The sequence below is a fragment of the Misgurnus anguillicaudatus genome, chromosome 7 (genome assembly GCF_027580225.2).
Source record: "Misgurnus anguillicaudatus chromosome 7, ASM2758022v2, whole genome shotgun sequence".
Classification (NCBI taxonomy): domain Eukaryota; kingdom Metazoa; phylum Chordata; class Actinopteri; order Cypriniformes; family Cobitidae; genus Misgurnus; species Misgurnus anguillicaudatus.
In genome coordinates this window covers 16,865,595-16,886,489 of record NC_073343.2, presented here as the reverse complement: position 1 = coordinate 16,886,489, position 20,895 = coordinate 16,865,595, and the positions used below count along the sequence as shown (strand labels likewise).

The window sequence follows — 20,895 nt, the reverse complement described above, 5'->3', positions numbered from 1 at the left end:
AATAAAAAATGTCAGTTTCACATATTTAAAAATAATAATTCAAAAGTCAAATATAATTGTATACATATTCAACAGACATTTTCCAACGAAAAAAGGCTCCCAACCTTTCTGCTTTAACGGTAAACTGACAGCAAATGATGCAAAATATTGCATTGTTTCTTTCGTCGTGTTTTACCCAAGTAAATGTCTGCTTCCAAGATGTTAATTAATATACATTGATGAAAATATATTGTAGTGACTGAGGGTTAAGCACTGGCCCGATCGTGCAAGTGACAGTACTTTTTTACAGGCCCGAACGTCTTTCACGCTTGCCCCCGTGGCCACCGGGCAGTCTTTTATGTTGAGCCCTGAGGTAGGATTGTCAGACACAGGAGATTGCATAAATTGTTTTATTTATTGACCAAACATTATTTAGTAAACATTTAAAACTAATTAATGTAAGTACTAAACAACCCCTTACAATACATTTCAAGATAAATACAACATATCATAGTGTTACATAAAGCTTCTTGAACATATTCCATTCAAAAATAAACCAAAGTCTTTATAATGTACATTAGAAACAAGATTCCTAAATACTGTTTCTTCACACTATCATTAGAAATTTTAAGTGACATGCAACTGCACATTACATATAACATATAAACCCTGAAATACTTTTCTAAACAGACATTAAATTAAAAATGCCCATGGAAAGGCAAATCTTAATTTGCAAGCTTTCTCTCTCATCACTTGCTTAAGTTCAACCACTCACACTACACACTACTCACAATACGTTAGGGATATTGTTATTTACATGAGTGCTTTTCATATTTGCGCTGAATTGTAACGAAATAAGCAAAAGTTCCCTTTGATATTATTAATAATGAATAAGAAGAAGCACCATTTTTATTAGTTTAATCTTTATTACCCCAAACATTTAGACAATAACAAGGATAGCCCCAAATTACAAAAATTGGCAATGTCAGTAGGGGCTGTTTCCACCATTTGCCGCAATGACAGCTTGACAGCAACGTCTCATGCTCCTTACTACCCTCATGATGTTGTTCTGAGGCAATGCCTTCAACTCTTCTACAAATGCTACACATCATGTTACCTAGACAATGCAGCAGTGGTCTGCCGTCCTGTTCACTGATGAGTGTCGGGTCACCTTGTACAGAAATGATGGTCGTCAGCGTTGCTGGAGAAGGCGAGGTGACCAAAACGCTGAGGTCAAAATGGTCCCCAGGGTTCGCTTTGGCAGACCTGCCAACCTGTACACATTTTGCGTAGCAGGTACTCATTTTGACGTCAAAGGACGGTGGTACAATTTGTCACTCTAAACTATGCAAAAACCTGGTTACGCCTCTGCCGCGCGAAGTACTCAAACCAAGCAACAGAAAAAAGAAAAATATGTCCAATCATAGCACTGGGCTCATCCACCAAATAGAAAGTGGGGATGACTGACAAGTCATATGGCGAATCAGTAACAAGAGTGCTATAGACGGAACCACAAAATCCCGTGTGATCTCCTTCCTCCACCCGTAGTTTTAAGTCAAGACGTCTGACCCCCCTAAGGTAAACGGGTCAGGGTGGATGTGCAAAGTTGAAATCATGAATTAGCTTAATCCTATGAAGTCAACGGTCTCGTGGGCTCCGTTTCATAACATGCACTTGACTGCAAGATGCGCTAAGATTACTTCTGATTTGTAAATGAGCATAATTTATAAATGAGCGCTTACGAAAAAGTACCATGAGTTTACCATGGGGGAGGGCATCCAGTTTTAGTCAAATAAAAACAGAAAGTTCACTCTCAGTGAAGGGAATCCACCTGACATCCGAGTAAAGTGGATTAAATGTGCTATGCAATAACACGCTCTTGATAATTGTCAAAAAAATAAAATGTCATTTACAAACCACATCAAGTAAAGTTTTATACATGGAGAATATCTTGTGTCTTGAACATCCACGTAGTAGGTGCCTATGCCGTACTGTACTGTACTGTAAACAAAGCTACAATAAATTAACACAGCAGTACTGTCACAGTTATGGTTAAATTTAAAGCAGTGTTAACTCTAAAATACTGTCTTAAAGGTGCAGTGTGTAAATTTTAGAAATATCTTTTGACAGCAATGCAATATAATATAGATAACCATGTTTTGATTGGTGTATAAAGACCTTACGAAATGAACTGTATTGTTTTTATTACCTTAGAATGAGCCGTTTTATCTACATACACAGCGGGTCCCCTTACATGGAGGCCGCCATTTTGCGGCATCGTGTTTTTACAGTAACCCTAAACGGAAAAAATACTCTTCAAAGCACATTTGTCACTATGTTGTCTCAGACAATGACATGTTTTTCCTATGATGGCTACCCTAGCTTCTCTTTGTGCTTCAAAAGGGAGGGGTGCAATTCACAGCCTCACCACTCAATGCGGCTAAAATCTACACACTGCACGTTTAAAGGGATAGTTAACTTAAAATGTTTATTCAGTCATAGTTTACATAACAGAACAGACCGTCCAAACGTTTATGAATTTCTTTATTGTGTGGAACACAAGATATTTTGAAGAGTGTTGGTAAGCAAACAGTGTCTGGGCTGCTCTCCATTGTATTTTTTGCTAGTCAGGGAAACCAACTTATTTTTCTTAAAATAATTTATTTTGTGTTTCACTCAAGAAAGAAATCATGAAGGTTAGGGAAAATATGAGGGTGAGTAAATCAGGCTTGTGCACAATTCAGAATTTCAGAATTGGCCTCCATTCAATTCATGAATTGGAATTTGAATTGACTCCGCCCGACTGGGATTGGAATTGGAATTGGAATGACCGGAAGTGGAATTAAATTCATGGCAATTCAAAGAAATTACACAGTCACACAACAGAAAGAATCTCACATACATTCAGTGTTAGGTTTGGCAACCATTTTAAATTCCATTGTGTTCCACAAAATTACAATTATAAAAAAATCAAACGTAATTATTTGTTATGTGACGAGTTTTTAACATTAGTGGCTGTGGAAAAACATTTCTTGTTAATGTAATCTGTAAGTAGTTCAAACTAATATAATTTATAGAATATGTAATGCAATCATATCTGACATACTGAAAGCTTCATTTTTAACACTTTGCTTATGTATAATATGTATATGAATTTATTAGAATTTCTATTGAATTGTAATTTTGCATCTTTTAATGTAAATTCTAATTGTAATTCTAGATCCTGTTTTTGACATCAATTCAAAGTCAAGAATTAAATTGGAATTCAGGAGTCATTCTTTATTCAATTCTGAATTGTGCACAAGCCTGTAGTAAATGATAACAGAATGTCATTTGTGGGTGAACTATCACCCACTATTTAACAGTGTTTGTGCAGACATGCTAAACTTTGGATTGTTGTGTGTGACAATCACAGTAGATCAGCAGTTTTTGAAATACTCAGACCACCCCGTCTGGCACCAACAACCATGCCACTTTCAAAGTCACTTAAATCACCTTTCTTCCCCATTCTGACACTCGGTTTGAACTGCAGCAGATCGTCTTGACCATGTCTACATGCCTAAAATACATTGTCCAGTTCTTGCACCTGCAAAATATGTATATGAAATATGTGTAAAATGTATATATCGTCGCTGTCCGATGTCCATTTTGCAGATTTTGAGATTTTTTCGATCAGATGACATGATTTCAAAACTTTTCATTGGCCATTTAGATATGTGAAGCATACTGTATACGGAAATGAACCTGGACATTCAATCCGTCGAAAAATCTCAAAATCTGTAAAATGGACATACGTGGTTTTCATCGGACAGCGACGATATATACATTTTACACATATTTCATATACATATTTTGCAGGTGCAAGAACTGGACAATTTATTCCGCTTTTCAATGCTAACTTGACTGACAACAACCTGTCAATCACCTGACAACAGAGACAGAGCAGCGCAAAGATAATCTTCTGGTATATTTTACCGTTAAAACAACATTTCCATTCATGATGATATCAACAAGTTAAATAAAAAGTACCTGTAGCTCAAGAAATTGCGGTTCTGCTGCCGTGCCAATGACATAATGGTGATGCCGAGTCCCGTCTTTATAATGACGCATGCGGCCTTTGTGGAAACAAAGCTAATATTTCAGGGTATATTTTACTTAATTTTAGCGTGTTGTCGTTTTTACTGTAAAAAATAAATAGTGTAGGTAGAATGTGCCCATTATTTTGTATTTTACTTGCTAGCTCATATACTTAAGGGCGCACTCACACTATCCAAACCAAACCGCGCTCAGGCGCGTTTGACCCCCAAAGCCTGATTTGTTTGACTAGTGTGATCGCTCTGTTCCGCGCCCGGGCGCAGATTGGTTAATCGCGCCGTGGCCGGGTTGAAGAGGTGTGCCGAAGCGCTGTTCACTTGGGCTGTGGGTGTGAGCGCAATCGCGCCTGAGTGTGATTCAAAAGGTGAAGACGTCATTTGCGCGACCATTCACCTTCATCTGCCTCCGTAAAAACCTTTTGATGCGAGCAGCGGGGTTACATGAATGTCCGAGCTGCACACGTGACAGATCAACTAAGCAATATGATGACATGTGAGAGTGCTGTGTTCAATCGCGCACCAAACGACTCCGAATAAAAAACACAGACGTATCATTACGATGGGTTCCAGTGTTAAGAGAGAGCTTTACTTCCTGCTTTTTTCAAAACAATCCCATTTTAATGACGAAAGCGTGCCTGGACTCGGATCGATAAAAAGTACAGTGTGAGTGCGTGCATCTGGGGGAGTAGGGAGGGGTGACAATCGCGCTGGGGCATGGTTTGGTTTTATGGAGGACGAAGAGTGCAAAAATAGAAATAAATAAATAAATACAAAAATAAATATGCAGAGAAATATAAAAAACAAACATAAATGAGTATTGCAACTTTTATTTCTTTATTTTTGTATTAAAATATTTTTAAAACTTTTATTTATTTCTGTATTTAATTATACATGTTTATTTATTATTTTATTCATTTCCACATTTATGTATTTATTTATGTATTTATGTGAACATTTAATTATTTTTTTACATTTATTTATTTCTACATTTATTTATTTAAACGTTTATTTATTTTTACATTTATTTTTTCCACACGTATTTATTTATACATGTATTTATTTCCACACGTATTTATTTATACATTTCTGTGCCTAATATCTTAATGAGGAGGGGGCGTGTTTTTCTTCAGCCGTAGCAATGGAGCACAGAGTGGCAATGCTACAGTAGTGTATACACGTGTTCTGAGGCCACAACAGTCACATCTTGCTCTTACAAAATGACACGCAAGGGAAGAGCGTGGACGTGATTTTGAGTGTAGTGCAAGTGAAATGAATGTTAAGAGAGGTGGGCGAAATATTGCAAAAATCACAGTTTAAGTAATTTAATATCACTGTTTCTGTATGTATTTACAGGATAAGCTTGCATATTCTTTACCCCGAACATCGCGTTATAAACATCCGTTCGGGATTCTTGCACACATTACAGAAACCGCATCTTTAACAGTTCTGGTAACATATAGTGAGACTCAATAGGGTGTGCACATGAAATACACTGATCATATTTAATAAATGCCATATGCAGCTGATTGATAGAGCTTGATGTCAACGAGGTTTGTGCACGATAAGGAGAAAAACCACACGCACTTTCACTGATGCCCACAAGCATATTGAATATTGCGTTTGAAACGCGACTGAAAATCACTTTAATATTCGTGTTTCTTAATTTTGTATGAACAACGCGTGATGTAATCATTCATATGCCTGAGATGTGGGCTCAGTCTCCTCTTCCAACGTGCCCCTCTCAAACACCAGCGCAAGTTGCAACACACGGCCCGTCCAAACGGACACCTCTTGTAATATATTGTGTTGCCGCTAGGGTGCGCCGTTACATTGTCTGTAATGTTGTTTTGGTGTTCTCATCAGCAACCGCTGAGCTGTTGTGCAGTCTTCAGTAAATCAGTTGTCGAGCAGTTACACCGGCTGTCTTTATTGTCTCCAGTATCTTACATGGTGTCAGAAGTATAACATGGCTACCTCACAGTTTGAGCACCCAAAGATTGACTGGGAGGCTGCGGATTTATATCAGGAATTCGACCGCTTTCGAAGCCACGTCACATTTGTTTTTGATGGACCACTATCCGAACTAACTGCAAAGCAGCAAGCCGGCTGGCTGGGGACGTGGATAGGCGGACAAGGCAGAGAAATTTACAAAACGCTAAACTGGGCTGAAGGTGAGAAGGAGGATCCCGAGAAAGTGCTAGATAAATTTGAGAAATATATCAGACCAAGGAAAAACAAGAGGATAGCTCGCCATCGTTTCAAGCAGAGGAAACAAGACGTAAGTGAGAGTTTCGACAATTTCGTTAAAGATTTACGTCTACTGTTAATGGATTGTGCATATGCCGACCCTGACGACATGTTGATTGATGCAATTATCGCGGGCGTGCGTGAAAAACGAGTGCAAGAAAGACTATTAGACAAAGGAGAGGAATTGACGCTAGCTAAGGCAATTGAAATCCCTCAGCAATATGAGATGTCTCAGAAACAATTGAAAATAGTCAGAGATGATGATGTCACATGCTCTCAGGTGTCCGCTGTTGCAGAAAGCGTTCGACCTAAGCCTTCTGGCAAAAGCAGAATAACACGCTATCCAGATCGCAAGTTCACTCAGTTAAAACCATCACTCTTCTGTGCTAGCTGCGGTAAACATCCCGATCACAAATGGAACGATGGCAAGTGCCCAGCGAAGGGCTCAACGTGCTCTTACTGTCACAGACCCAACCACTGGATGGCAGTGTGCCGTAAACGTGCTGTCCACACACTGAATGTGGAAGCGCTGGAGGAGACTGATGATGAAATATTGAACATCAGCCTAACAGATGTTGTGCTTCCAGCAGCTGCTTTACCTGTGGACAAATGGTCCGTACATCTGATGATACTTTCACAGAAGGTCCAGTTCAAGATAGATACTGGTGCCAAGTGTAACACTCTGACTCTTGACAGCTATCAGCAACTTGTGCACACTGGTGAGTTAAAGCGCTCTAACAAGCTGTTGCGCTCCTACTCCAATCATAAGCTTAAGCCAGTCGCTGCCGTAGATTTGTCAGTGCAATAAACAGTGTGCCACTGATGCAGAGTTCGAAATTGTGGATATTGCACAGGAAAGTGTGCTCAGTGGGGCCACGGCTGAAGCTTTAGGTTTGATAGCAAGGCTGAATTCTGTACAAAACACTGAAGAAGCTGAGGCCGACTCGCCTGTGGAGGGCAATCTCGAGCAAGATATTGTTCCTCAAAGCCTTCGTGACTTTCCTGAGCTAATACGCACCACAGGGACTTTACCAGGGAAGTACACAATCAAAATAGAGCCCAATGCAAAAGGGGTTGTCCACCCTGTGCGCAGACAGCCAGCTGCACTCAAGGAACAGATTGTAAAAAAACTGTACGAAATGGAAGAAAATGGCTACATAAAAAAGGTCGAGCAGCCCACGGAGTGGGTCAGTTCAATGGTGGCAGTCTGTCGGGGTGACAAGTTAAGAATTTGCATAGACCCCAGCGATCTGAATAAGGTAATTAAAAGAGAACATTACCCCATGCGCACTGTTGAAGAAGTTGTGTCATCTATGCCTGGAGCACGTATATTCTCAGTCCTTGACGCCAAGTCGGGTTTCCTCCAGATTGAGTTAGATGAAGAATCATCATTCCTTACAACCTTCAACACACCCATTGGTAGGTTTAGGTGGCTGAGGCTACCATTTGGGATAAAATGTGCTCCAGAGATTTATCAGCGGATCATGGATGGCATGCTAGAGGGCATTGTGGGAGCAGTGGCCATTATGGATGACATCTTGATTGCGGCCCCCACTGTAAAGATGCACGATGAAATCCTTCGCAAAGTCATAGAGAGAGCAACAAGCTACAACTTAAAGCTTAATTTCAACAAGTGTCACATTAGGCAGAGCCAAGTCCCATACATTGGCCATTTACTCACCGCAGATGGTCTGAAGCCTGACCCAGCCAAGGTCCAAGCAGTCAGGGGCATGCCAGAACCGGCTGACAAGGAAGGGGTTCGCCGTTTCTTAGGATTTGTGACTTATTTGTCAAAATTTATACCAAATCTCAGCGAAGAAGATGCACCACTGCGTCAGCTCCTGAAAAGTAATGTGGAGTTTGCGTGGCAACCAGCTCAGAAAAGGGCCTTTGCAAGGCTCAAAGAACTGTGTTCTCACCCCCCCGTACTGAAATATTTTGACCCATCAGAACCAGTGGAAATTTTCTGTGATGCAAGCAGCAGTGGATTAGGTGCCGTGCTTTTGCAAGACAATCACCCCGTTGCATTCTCCTCCAGGTCTCTGACTGATGCAGAAACCCGCTATGCACAAATAGAAAAGGAGATGCTTTCTATCGTCCATGCATGCACAAAATTTCACCACTATATCTTTGGAAAATCAGTCACTGTGTATAATGACCACAAACCGCTAGAGGACATCTTTAAGAAATCACTGCTGTCTACCCCCATGCGCATACAGAGGATGCGCCTGCGCATCCAATGGTACGATTTGTCTGTCAGGTATAGGAAAGGAAAGGATATGGAGCTGCCCGACACACTTTCCAGGGCGCAACTGTCACACAATACTCCAGAATTGGAACATTTGGAATGTGTATCCATGCTGAACTATGTGGCCGTAAGTGAAGAGAAGTACGCTGAGCTACAGGAATGCACAAAAAAAGAGCTGAGCTTGTTACAACACGTCATCCAGCAAGGTTGGCCGGAGCACAGGAGAGATGCCCCAACTACTGTTCAGCCGTACTGGGACTCAAAAAGTCAACTGACCATATGTGATGGAGTGGTGTACAAAGGGTTGCGTATAGTAATACCACCCACTATGAGACAGCACATGTTAAAGCTCATACACCAGTCGCATTTAGGGATTGTAAAAAGCAAGCAGAGAGCGCGGGAAGTGCTCTACTGGCCGGGCATGAGTGCAGAGATAGAGGAAGTAGTGAAGAATTGCAGCAAATGTGCTGAGTTCCAAAACAAACTACCAAGATTGCCTCTAAAGCCAACGGAAGCCCCAGGACTGCCATTTGAGCTAGTGGCGTCAGATATCTTTGAATTTGATGGCAAGCATTTCATTCTTCTTGTGGATTACTTTTCAAAATACATTGAAGTGGACGAGCTTAAAGATCTGAGAAGCCGTACTGCCATTGAAATATTGAAATCACAGTTCAGTCGTCACGGGATTCCTTCTGCCCTACGAACAGACAATGGGCCTCAGTATGCATCAGAGGAGTTCAGAGACTTTTGTGAGAGCTATGGCATATCACACATCACATCTTCACCACACACACCTCACTCAAATGGAGAGGCTGAGCGTGCGGTACAAACTGTGAAAAGGCTTTGGAACAAAGCTCCAGACAGACATTTGGCATTGTTGGACTACAGAACAACCCCACTAGAGACTGTAGAGTTGTCCCCAGCGCAGCTGCTCATGGGCAGAAGGCCCAGAAACAAACTCCCTACAGCTCAACAACTGCTTGTCCCAAAGGCCTACGATTCTTTGAAAATCAGACACCTGCTTAATAGGTCCAAAGACTCGCAAAAGTACTACTATGACAAAGGCAGGACGATGCGCACTCGGCCCGCGCTGGTTCCAGGCGAAGAAGTCAGAATGCAGCCCTATCCTGGCCATGTCAAATGGTCTCCAGCAGTTGTCATCCAGCGTCATAGCAGCACACCCAGGTCTTACATCGTCAACTCTGGTGGCATGGAGTTCCGCCGGAACTGTCAGCACCTTCGTAAAAGCACTGCAAGAGCAAATCAGTCCCGTCACATCATGCAAAATGAGCCTTGGGAGGAGTTGCCTGATGCTCTTGTAGAACAAGACGAACTGATTCCTCCTCTGGTCGGGACTTCAGCATCTCCTGCTGAGGTGCCCCGGGATGTGGGTCAACCTCAGCCCTGTCAGCCCTATGTAACGAAGCACGGCAGAGTTGTTAAGCCCCCTGAAAGACTGGATTTGTAGCTGCTACCTGTTTGGAGTAAAGTTAGCCATTAGTTCAATAATTCAATAGTGCTAACAGTTTGTTAATAGTAGTCAATAGGTGGTAATAATCTCAAATTGTTTTTGAATAGTTAGAGAAATATGTCAACCGTGGTGCCTTTGTTTAATGTCTTTAATATTCTATTTTTTTAATTTGAGTTTAGAAACTTTCAGTTGTTTAGTCTGCTATCTGTCCTCAGTGCCTTTACAAATAAGCTGAAGAAGGGGAGATGTAATATATTGTGTTGCCGCTAGGGTGCGCCGTTACATTGTCTGTAATGTTGTTTTGGTGTTCTCATCAGCAACCGCTGAGCTGTTGTGCAGTCTTCAGTAAATCAGTTGTCGAGCAGTTACACCGGCTGTCTTTATTGTCTCCAGTATCTTACACCTCTCTCCTATCAGCAGGCAAATGGTCGGGACTGACACGAACAAACCTACCATGCCTCTTCAGTGAATGAAATGCCTCACACATTTTGGAGCGTCTCTGTCATAACTGCTTGTATAATGCAAGAGTAGCCAAACTAATTTTACAAACATGTGCAGCATTTTCTTTACCCGGCAAACACCGAAGTCTGTGTTTCATGTATGTGACGAGTGGAGAGAAGTTTTTGTCTAGCATTTTTGGTCGAGTCATAGACAAGTCTTATACACTGTAAAAAAAATGCCTCCCTAACTCAAAATTTTCTAGTAACTTGGGCCAATAGATTTTCTGTGAACTGAATTTTATCAATTGTGGCAACGATCTTTAAACATTAGCTCAATGGGAAATAACAGGTTGAGCCAATTGAAAATAATCAACCATGTTTTTGCCCAATTAACTTTTTTAAATTGTGGTAGCATTCTTATTTTAATTTACCCAAACTGAAAATGTATATTGGTAAAATTATATTGGTAAGGAACCATGCTGAATTGTTTATTCCCCGTTGTCCTAATAGAAAAAGAAACACTCAAACTATTTAGTAACATTTTATTCATTTTTATTTATTAGTAATACCTTAAAATTGTAAACATACAGAAACGGTCCGCATACAATTGCACAGTAGACATTAGAAAATAATTATTTTTAATAAAAAGTTTTATAAAATAACAGTCACAAATATTTTGTGAAAATTTAAATAAAATGTAAGTAACTGAGTGTACCTTCCCAAGGGACAATTTCCTGGACAGGGCTTATCCTAGTTCCAGACTAAAAAGCATGTTAAAAGCATGGCCTATCTCCAAAAACATCTATATAAAAGTGGGGAGGGTTCCTCACCCAACGTTAATCACAATTTCACTTGAATTTAACATTCTCACACTAAGTAAGAGCTTATGAAACTACTTTAAACACTTTAAACAATGCCTCATAACAGTTTAAACATTAAACACCTAAAACATTCTACAAATTAAAGGCATAAAGTCTCACAAAATTTCGAGCACAACCTGCTCACTGGAAATGAATCTTGACATGGATCAGCAACTGTTCAGAGTTTCATGAATTCCCATTTTCATGTCACGTGTGTAAATCTCCAAAGCCTTGGTACTCTGTAAGAAGTAAAAAATTATCACTGAGCGTTCATGTACCAAATGAAGCCAAATGTAATAAATAAAACCAGATCAATACAGAATATCCCCGAAGTTTACACTTCTGAACATAAAAAACGGCTGCTCTTAGCTATATTGCTGTTCAACATTATGAAAAATAAAACAATTTTAATATAGAAGTACAGTTATTTTGGTATTGGACATGTTTCATTACTTTATTATAGTTTGACTGAAAATATCCTTTAGTGAGACTATGGTAAATGTGTGGTTATATGCTTATCCAACACAAACAATAGTAAAACTATGGTTAATTTTCTAAGAGATGGATTGTTCAAGCAAACCGATAGGTACTAATGTTAAGCTACTTCGTGTTGGTTCTATATTCGATTACTTACAGTACAGTTAACGCGCTGATTATTTAAACATCTCATCCGTTTTGGGCGGTGTCCTTGCACTTATTTGAGACTCGCGCCATTGAGTATCACCTGCAGCTTTACAACACCAGCTGATAGAGAGCGTCCTTTTCATATCTACCACTCGTGGATTTCCTGATGCAAGATGACGACGGCAGCATGCGCGGCGCAGATCGATTGACACATGAGATCAATGTATCGCGAGAGTTATAAGCTTTTGAATGGCTCTCGCGGAACTTTGATGTCATGGGTTGATTTTTCTGCGCAGTGCTGCATATGGTCGAATACTTGTAAACAATGCGTCCTTTTCGTTACGTCCAGGCCAAATACAGATGTCCCTACACTCGTAATATATTCATTAATTAAAAAACACGGCAATTTCTCTCTAGAAAGGTGCAGGTTGATAGCAGCCTTTCATGTCTATGTGTGCACGTGTGCGGGCGCGGCGCAGCGACTCTTAATAAAAATAACGCACATAAATCTCGAAAAAGCTAACAGTTTTCACACAATTATGTTATATAAGAAATATAAATATAATATACTCACTGTGAAAGTTGTAGTGGCCTTGCCATTTCATCGCTAAATGAAGCGTTAGCTCGGTGCGTTACACTGAGGAGAAAAACATATCAGTTTTATAACAAACATCGTATAACTTCTAACATAGTCTCTCAATCAATCAATACAATCACAATAAAGTTAAACACTCGTTTTAAAACATTAAAACAATCGGAAATTCTGTCTTGTTTTGAGTTCCTCTGGCTCGGCAATATGCTTTTTGTTTGTTATGCTGTAATTATTCAGATTTTCACTCGGTTTAACTTGAAAATGACTTTAAAAATACTTAAAAATGATTTTAATGTAAATATTTAAGTACTTACCATAACTTTATTGTAGAAAATGTCGATCATCAACTCCCGCGTATCCACACTGACTGAAGCCAATTATTTTCAGGTGCATGCCAATACGCTTTTCTGTCTCAAACTACGTTAAGTCAACTCAGATTTTTCATTTGACACGATGAATTGGCTGAGCAGAGTTTAATATGTTCTGTGAATATATATTTTTGTTTTACCCCAATACCATGGGTTTTAATTACCACAATGCATATTTTTGTTTGGCCAAATGTTGGAAAGACGAATATTAGCACATCTGTCAATCATCATTATTGCATAGTGGGGCTAGATGTGCGCTGTGAACAGCAGCATTCGTACAGATATTTGTGTTTTTGTGTGCGTCATTGCATGAATGTGAGTATACACCAGTTTTAAATACAATCTTTGTCAATTAAAACCTGTTTCAGTTATGTTTCTTTGTCATTATTAAGAGTATTTAGATTTATTGTGAACGGTTAGCGCATTTGCAGAGGTGGAAAAAGTAATAAAATATTGTACTCAAGTAAAAGTAAAGTTACTTTAAGAATATTTTACTTAAGTAAAAGTACAGTTACTTGTCTAAAAATCTACTCAAGTAAAAGTAAAAAGTAAGTAATTGTAACTTTACTCAGAGTAAAAGTTACTTTTTTTACAGCGGGAAGAGGTGGAGGATTCTAGTAGTTCAAAAACGACAAGGGAATACACATCTCAAACTAGTTGTTTTTAATTGTAGGAACATCTTTACAATTAAAGTGCAATAACAAAAAGTTAATAAAATAAAAAGCTTTTTTAAAGTAAGAAACATTTATGGAATTGTTTAATGATTTTTACATGTGAGTTATGCACTTTTGGTGGTCAGCAGCTAGTAAATACACTCACTATAGTAAGGTTGTAATTGATGTATTGCTGGTAACATACATTATTTTATTAAACATATAGTTTAAATGAGCATATAATGAGATGAGTGCCATGTCTATATACATTTGACACGTTTATTGTCTTCTTACTTCCCTGACCTGGGTACCTGATGACCTTTATTCTTCTCTCTCTCTCTTGCTCTCTCTCGCTCTCTCTCTCTCTCTCTCTCTCTCTCTCTCTCTCTCTCTCTCTCTCTCTCTCTCTCTCTCTCTCTCTCTCTCTCTCTCTCTCTCTCTCTCTCTCTCTCTTTCTCTCTGCAATGTCTAATGACCTGCGCATTCTCGAGGACGTTTTGAAGTTGTGTTTGACTTGACACGAAGCTGCTAGACCTCGGAAGATAATGCGCATGGTATTAAAAACGCGTCGTGCAATTTCGTACTTAAGAGCATGAATCCTACCTTTCATAGAAATGAAACACTCGCTTCGCGTCAGTGGAAAGTGGTCGCTTAAATATGACCAGGGGTTTCTTTCATAAGATTTGAACTGAGGCGGGTCTGCATTAGCGCGCACCTGTCTCGTCCGTCTCCATAGTTCTTTTTGCGCGTTCCCCCGTGCCCCGCACATTTACATCCGTTGCGCGTCTTTATCACCTTGCTTTTTAAAATATTTTTTTTTTACTCAGTAACGGATATGATTTAAAATGTAGCGAAGTACAATACTTTAAATAAAACATACTTAAGTAAAAGTAAAAGTACAGATTTTAAAAACTACTCAAAAAAGTAAAAATACACAAAAAAACTACTCAATTACAGTAACGTGAGTAAATGTAATTCGTTACTTTCCACCTCTGCGCATTTGGCACGGTTTACCTCAGAGTTACCTCAGAGATTTTTCATATTTCGGGTTTTTGGTAATAATAGGCTACCACGATGTAAAAGTCAATCCTGCTTCCTTATATCTTAGTTATTTAAGTTACGCTGCAAAATGGAAATTTTTTTATGTGGAATGATTAATTATTTAATGTCATACTGTCATTACAGTTTTTATTGCTTTTTAGTTTTATTATGCTTGATATCATATCATGTATGTTATTATTGTAATGGCTTTGATATCATATGTTCATATTTATTTTGTAATTGTACTAAAGGTTCAGTGTAATAAAGTGATCCTGTTCTGACAGACATAAAGCCTAGAAATTATCCTCCTTCCAACCTCAGCCAAATGACAGAAAAATATTGAAAGCTAGATTTCCACAAACTTTATAACCTGTGAGATGATGAAAACGTTATGTGATGCACTACTAGGACATTATGTATGAATTTTATAATGAACCGTAGAGAAGCATTTTCTTATCATTCGATATGACGTGAAAACACTGTATTTATCGGGTCGCTTTCATATTCCGGTCTCAGCTATTGCCTGTACATTTTAAAGTGTGTACTGAATTTTGTCTTTTAATATCACTTTCTTACTCCGCGTAATGCAGTGTCTAATGTTTTACTATTGGAGAACACTTAACGCGAAATTGTTGTGATTTATATTCTATGCCTATCTGCTTGCCTTTACATACGCCTGCATTTTGCCATAACTTTATTATGATGTGTAAAGGACAGAAAGCAATGACCACTGCCTGCTGATAGGAGCGAGGTGTCCGACTGGACGAGCCGTGTGTTTCAACTTGCGCTGGTGTTTGAGAGGGGCACGTTGGAAGAGGAGACTGAGCCCACATCTCAGGCATATGAATGATTACATCACGCGTTGTTCATACAAAATTAAGAAACGTGAATGTTAAAGTGATTTTCAGTCGCGTTTCAAATGCAATATTCAATATGCTTGTTGGCATCAGTGAAAGTGCGTGTGGTTTTTCTCCTTATCGTGCACAAACCTCGTTGACATCAAGCTCTATCAATGATCTATCAGCTGCATATGGTATTTATAAAATATGATCAGTGTATTTAATGTGCACACCCTATCGTGTCTCACTATCTGTTACCAGACCTTTTAAAGATGCGATTTCTGTAATGTGTGCAAGAATCCCGAACGGATGTTTATAACGCAATGTTCGGGCTAAAGAATATGCAAGCTTATCCTGTAAATACATACAGAAACAGTGATATTAAATTACTTAAACTGTGATTTTTGCCATATTTCGCCCACCTCTCTCAACATTCATTTCACTTGCACTACACTCAAAATCACGTCCACGCTCTTCCCTTGCGTGTCATTTTGTAAGAGCAAGATGTGACTGTTGTGGCCTCAGAACACGTGTATACACTACTGTACCATTGCCACTCTGTGCTCCATTGCTACGGCTGAAGAAAAACACGCCCCCTCCCCATTAACATATTAGGCACAGAAATGTAGAAATAAATACGCGTGGAAATAAATACATGTATAAATAAATACATGTGGAAAAAATTAATGTAGAAATAAATAAACGTTTAAATAAATAAATGTATAAATAAACAAATGTTAAAAAATAATTAAATGTTCACATAAATACATAAATAAATACATAAATGTGGAAATGAATAAAAGAATAAATAAAAATGTATAATTAAATACAGAAATAAATAAAAGTTTTAAAAATATTTTAATACAAAAATAAAGAAATAAAAGTTGCAATACGCATTTATGTTAGTTTTTTATATTTCTCTGCATATTTATTTTTGTATTTATTTATGTTTGTTTTATATATTTCTTTGTACATGTATGTATTTATTTATTTATTTATAATTTTTGCACTCTTCGTCCTCCATATGGTTTGGTTTGGATAATGTTAGTGCGCCCTAAGTAAACTATAACTTATTTTAATGATTTGTATGTAACACCCTCCTGAGTAATTTTTACAGTGATTACATGGGTGCCCAGTGCAAACCATTAAATCTTTGCCATAAGCCTTTAGAAGTTGAAGCTGACAAAATCTATCACACAGATTCTTTAAGACTTGGTAATGGAAATGTACTAAGCAAAATTCTTTTGATTTGGAAGCAAGCTTCTGAGAAGAGCTTTTAGTGGTTTTGTCTGAAATGCTTTCAAGTACCACAGCTCAGTGATGTTTAATGAGGTTGGATAGTAATTATAACTCAGCAGTGATCATAATTGGGAGTTCCTGTTAGAGGTTTGAGTCATCAGACACTCAAGGAGTTTTTCAGGGAAGCCACATATGAGCGGTTTCTCAGAGTTGTTCATGGAGTTTGGCATCCGGGAAGTTATTCAAATGATGAAATGATTCAGTGCTACTTTTTTTATTGAACATTTTATTGTTATTTGTACATTTAATTGAGTTATTCATAATGTTGTGTTTTTAAGCATTTACATAATCAGAACTATTATAAGGTATTAAAATAAAGACTGTGGGTTGCTTAATAAAGAAATGTGTTGATCATTATGGGTACATTATTACTTGCCTGATGCAGTTTCATTTTAAACTGCATTCTCATTTTTAATGATGTTATTTAGTTTATTAGATTAGTAGCCCTTACTTAGTTCATACTGCATGTCTGAATTCAACCTAAAAAAGTACAGTAAATGGCATAAACACAATCTTAATGTTGTGTCTAAGAAAATCACAAAAAGTTATAATGTAGCTATCATGATTAATAGAAAAAGGGCTGCACAATTAATAGAAAAAAACTTGATTTATAAATGCAATCTTCTTTCAAAATTATGGCGATTCACTTATACACAGTACAGTATTTCCCTTTATTCAGATGCTGCATTCACGTGTTCACATATTTACATTACAACAATCCAAGATGCTATATCAGTCAAACTTGCTCTAATTCAATCAGACCAGATTGTTTTTCTCCTCTCTTTTACTCATTTGCGGCATTCTGCTGTCACTCGCGTGAAGTGGCAGACTTAAACACAGTCGGTTTTCTTGGTGGATTTAAAGTAGCAATTTTCACACAAAAGAAAGGAAAAAAGAGTGCCATTGCAGAAAACCCTGCTGGCTATGGAGAGAGTGACGATGCAACAATATTTGTTCCAAAAAAGGCATGGACATACTTCTGGATGTTTCTCAATCGAATGGCTGCCACCTACGGAGTTTGCATATGTAGACTGCATACGTCATCAAGCCTGGTTTATTTAAGTAAACTGAGTATTACATTCACAAGTCATAAACATACTACAACAATTAACATTTAACTAAGAATAATAGTCAATTATATAATTGTTAATATGTTGAAATAAGACAGTCTTCATGACGTATGCAGCCTTCAAATGAGATCGCAGCTTCCGGATTGAGAAACGGAGTCTGTATCATTGTTTAATGTTTTAAAGGTTTCGTGTTTTTAACGTTTTAAGGTTGGCCAGTTTATGTATAACAGCTAAGACATTTTAAGTTACTAATCTTAGGGGTCTAAAATAAGGAAAAGAGACTTTTTAAGACACTTTGTTATAACTGAAAGTCCTGTGTAGCACATTTTTTACATGAGTGGAATAAATGTTTTTTGTAAAAAAATAAAAAAAGAGAATTGTGTGATATAATCATAATTTCTTGTCCCATGGAGAAAAATCGTGATTCACATTTTAGCCAGAACCAGCCTTACTATGAGTATTTGAATTATATCGAGGTCCCTTTAAAGAAAGTCTCTCCACTCTGCAGCCATATTTGCAATGCTTCCAGGCTGCAATTTTAGTCATTAAGACCACGTCCTGTCACTATGAATGAAGGAAAGCAGCTATCTCAGAGGAGTCCTACGTTCTAATATGTTCCTTTTTTGTTAGCGTGCAGTAGTGCGGTTTGAACATGAAAACAGTTTGAAAATTGCAAAGCTCAAAGTTCACTCTTAAAAAACAAATCACTTCAAAAACTACAGAAAACTTCTTGATAGTAGAAGTTGCAAAGTTTCAAAAGTTAACGATGTAAAGCACTCATGTTTTAAATCAATAAATTGTCTGTTTTTTGTATGACTTGGATAAATTATATACACCGTCAAGGTTGGCCGAAGGATCTCTGTGGCTCTGTAACTATATCCTTTCTCACCTTCTTACTTCTGACGTCTTTAAAAAAAATATATTTATCTATAAAAAAGAGATAAATGTACTTTAAATACAACGTTACCAATGACAGTGTGCAGCAGCAGAGTAGGCAGAATAGATCAGAGCGCTAACAGTAGCCGTTAGCCATGCAGATAATACAGTATATTAGTTGACACTATTTACACAGTATTTACATCACATAACTATTAATATACACTTTTACAGTAATAACGAAGGCACTGTAATAATAAACACTTTAAAAAATTCGTTTACTGTGGGGAGATTCAGCATTTTAATTTGCCTTTAACTTTAATCTCTCATTTGTTTTCACTGGAGTGGGGGACTGGAGCGTTAAAGCTGAATGCTCCGCCCCTGGTTTTGACGGTGGAATCGTGGGTCTAAATAGCTTGCAGTGTTGAGTAGCATGAAGGCCTGCTTTTTATTAGGGTAATGGTCTTGGAGATCAGCTGCGATTTTCATTTCGTTCACTGCCGAGCTGTCATTAGAATCTGGTTGGAGCTCTCTTACAAGAACATGTTGCAAAGGAAGGACAGCACACGCAGTCAGGTATTTGTCTGTTAACAACGCCTCTTGAAAGGTTGAAGAAAATTCTTAACCTGTAAATAAAAAAAACTGATGAATTAAAAATAATACATAATCTTAACTAAATAAAAAATAATCTAAAATAAAAATAATCAGTTCTTACCATTTCCATCAAGACCCATTTACTTGTAGTCAGCTCCAGGTGAGACATCTTCTTTTCAAAGATTACAACGGCCACAGGTGCTTGTTGCTCCAGGGCTCAAAAGGCTTTATGCCCAACTGCACTACTTCCTGAACTTCAGCCAGCTCCTTGTTTCCTGTCTGCCATTATTGGACAAACTGATTAATCCAGGTGTGTCTGATTATTGTTGTTGTGACTACTGAGGTCAGGCACACCTGGATTAATCAATTTGTTTGTGACTACTGAGGTCAGGCACACCTGGATTAATCAGTTTGTCCAATAATGGCAGACAGGAAACAAGGAGCTGGCTGAAGTTAAGGAAGTAGTGCTGCTGGGCATGAAGCCTATTGATCATGTTATATGTGCTGTTCTATCGGGTATGGCAGTCATTGATGAACTTGTCCGATTTAACTTCAAGCAGTTTTAGTTTTTTTTCTTGAGCAGGTAGCTATCAACAGCTGACTTGCTGATATGGCCATCTGTCATCTTCAGTTTGCTAATTGCTGTTTTAATAGCTCGAACACGACAAAGCCCCCTACATACAGCTAGATTAAGTGTATGCGCCAAACACGGAATGTCCGCTCTTTTCATATGGCTTTCAACTGCCTTCACGTAATTCCCAGCATTATCAGTATTCACAGATATCACAGACCCCGGTTTTATTTCAAATGCATAAAGAATTTGCAGAATGCATTTACTCAAATTTTCGGCGGTATGCTTTTATCTCAGCTCTTTTGTTTTCAGCCCACAGTTTTTGATTTCCCAGTCATCTGATATAAAATGTGCAGTGACTGTCACATATGCGTCAGTGTGTAGAGACGTCCATCCATCCACTGTCAACGCCACAAATCGATTTGTTCAGTAATTCTTTCACCCTCTTGGCAGTGCAGTCATAAAGCTTCACAATGCAATTGCTCACTTTGCCCCGAGAAGGGAAGTTATACCGTGGGTTGAATACACAAAGTTTTGAAAGCCTTCGCCATCCACAATACTTATCGGGCGCATATCTTTGCAGATGAATTCAGTAAGTTTTTGGTGATTTCAATAAGGTCTTGTCTTGCAAAAGGTAGTGGCTGTGTGGTATTTGTGGTGTAAAACAAAGTTACCCTGGACTTCTTTAATGCTGGCTCCTCGTCATGGCAATCTCGAGAAAACTCCTCGGGATGACACGATTGCATGTGCAAGTTAAATATTGTGGAGTGATATAGCAGTGGTTTCTTACACAGCTTACAAATTACATTTTGTTTTTGTCCTTGATTTCTCTTTGACACTCCAGAAACCAAAAAAAATGCCACACAGCACTTTTAAGATGTTTTGGCATAAGCAAGATTCTCTCCTCTGAGAGTCCTCACGCTCTTTTTCTGCCATTTTATCACAGTAAAATGCATATGAATATTTGAATATTTGGAACATATTTAACATATGCCTGAATAAGTTAAATACAGTCAGCAGTGTTACAAT

At 38.3% G+C, this 20,895-nt stretch overlaps 1 protein-coding gene and 1 long non-coding RNA gene across 3 annotated transcripts in view; one reads left to right on the top strand and one right to left on the bottom strand.

Annotated features, from left to right (window-relative positions):
* LOC141365292 (BRISC and BRCA1-A complex member 2-like) overlaps nt 1–20,895 on the top strand; it is a 204,982-nt gene that overhangs the window by 16,772 nt on the left and 167,315 nt on the right. The gene's annotated exons all lie outside the window — the stretch shown is intronic.
* On the bottom strand, nt 10,869–13,656 carry LOC141365181 (uncharacterized). The gene is made up of 3 exons (XR_012370359.1): nt 12,870–13,656; nt 12,538–12,600; nt 10,869–11,578 (listed from the first exon to the last, which is right to left on the bottom strand). It is a non-coding gene; the product is annotated as an uncharacterized lncRNA (long non-coding RNA).